This window comes from Condylura cristata, unplaced genomic scaffold (assembly GCF_000260355.1).
Source record: "Condylura cristata isolate star-nosed mole 26May11 unplaced genomic scaffold, ConCri1.0 scaffold00014, whole genome shotgun sequence".
In the NCBI taxonomy this organism is placed as follows: Eukaryota; Metazoa; Chordata; class Mammalia; order Eulipotyphla; family Talpidae; genus Condylura; species Condylura cristata.
In genome coordinates, this window is record NW_004567115.1 from 3,049,295 (window position 1) to 3,051,523 (window position 2,229).

General features: G+C 30.7%; 1 pseudogene; it reads right to left on the minus strand.

Annotated features, from left to right (window-relative positions):
- Positions 1-492, minus strand: part of LOC101630065 — an 8,902-nt pseudogene extending 8,410 nt beyond the window's left edge.
- Between the last annotated feature and the right edge of the window lie 1,737 nt (positions 493-2,229).

A 2,229-nucleotide genomic window follows, 5' to 3' on the forward strand; every position in this document is an offset into this window, starting at 1 on the left:
CTTTTTCCTTCCCTTTCTTACACTTTTCTCTCCCTATACCTCTTCTATATTAATCTCTTTATTACTTGTTCATCATTTTATCCTTACAGTAGTTCATTATTAGCATTGAGTGTGTTATCAACATTATCAAGAAATTAATTTGTTCAGTAAGTCATGAACATGTAAGATAATTTAGGATTTCCGCGGACTCATTATGAGATACTATTTAATTTAGAAAATTTTACTTCAATATTTTACCCTTAAAATATACATGGGACATGTTCAACCATTTAGATAACATTGATTCATTTCTCAACATCTTTTATAATTTAAAAACAATGTGACATATTTACATGCTGGAATACTATGTAGCCATCTAAAATAATTTTACCAAATCTATTTAATGGTTTGGAAAAATACCTTTGATTTAATTTGTAAGTGAGGAATAATATTATAAACAATATACATAATTTGATTGTATTTTAAAAATGATTATACACTTACACACGACATATCGACATGAAATAGAAACATCAAAATTTGAATAGTGGATATTTAGATAAGTGACTACATTTGCTTTAAATTTAGTTCTTTGTACTTTTCTATTATGAATATGTAGGATATTTGCAATTGGAAATATAATTAATTAAACAAAATGGTGGCTTACAAAAATATAATGTGAATATAATATTGGGGTATGGTTGCATTACAGTGACATCAAATTTGCATTGTTTTGCTAGATGTAAAGCAAATAAAATAATTAAACTTTGCTATAAAATGAGAAACTTTCTGCTAGAAAAGTCCAAAAAAAAAATTCTACCAAGAACCATATTAGCATTTCAGGTGATATGATTTTCTAAAAGCTGGAATATCCTAGGAATTGTGAGATATGTAGCTTCCATGGCTGCTATTCACCAGATGTCAATCACATACTCCAATCACTGAGATAATTAAAATGCTTTCAACTATTTTAAATGCCCAAGAGTTGAGAGCAGAGAACAGAATATGACGGCATCAATGAAATAAAATGAACTGGGCATATTTATGAATTGATTTGCCAGTAAGCTACCTATATAACATGATAAAAAGTATAAAGAGGTCAGCTCTAATTTGTAATTTATCTTTATATATTCACTGTCTCTGAGTTAAAGCACATTTTCCAAGTTTATGCATGCCTTCTTCTTGAAATCTGTTACTTCTGAGCCTTAGGTTTCAACTGATTTGCTTCCTGTTACTTTGGATGTCATTCTGTTTCATTCTCTTGATATTACTATACTTTTCTGAATCTTTTACCAAAATTAAGGAAAATCCAGTTCTAGATCATCAATCTTAATTGATTTGTAGGTTCTTTACGAATATGTACATACTTTTTACACAAGTAAATGTGGATAATTCATACCTGTGACACATTCAAAATCTTGTTAAAGTTATAAGGACATGTTACCTAAGGAGGTTAATAAAGTGGATTCTTATCTGGCTCTATGGTGGCTTAATAACAGAATAATTACTTAAAGATATGTAGGAGGAAAAATGATCCAGGGAATGGAAAATCATGATGCATTCAAATTGACTGGCTCAGGATCAATTGAAAACAGAAGTCTTAAATGGAAGTCTATTTTCTATAATTACATTGCTTCAGCTGTCTTTATATTAAGTGCCCTGACCATATGTGGTCTCAGTATTTCTACTGTTACTACAATCAAAACTATTATTTTTAAAAATGTGACCTTCCTCCTCTAAACTGTAAATGCTGCATAAGAAAACATGTCTCTGTATTGAAGATAATTATATACTTAGGATTCCAGCAGCTCTGAGGTATCTTCCATTGTTCAATGTTGCCCTCTTCTTACATATAATCTTTTTATGACCACCTCTTCTGTGCTTGTTTTCCCCTTTATTTAAGTATTCCTTAAGCAGCTATGTATAATGAGAATTACAAAGACAGGAATGTAAAGATTCACATGGAAAACAGTAGCAATGTGTTAGCAGTTACGTCCACTTCATAGCAGTGTGTTAACAGTTACATCCACTTCATATTGGTTTGTCTTTTTCTGTACTGGTTCACATTTAGGAAAATTGTTGCTTCTATTCAGCAGTAGGGTTAACAGTGATGTGACTGAAACTTGACAGTAGAAAGGCCTCATTGAATCCTCATTACCCAAACTGTCCCACCAAAAGAAGCTGACCATTTGATGCCAATACATTTGTTTTTATCTACGTCTCTTATAATGTTGTCATGAAAAATTTTCC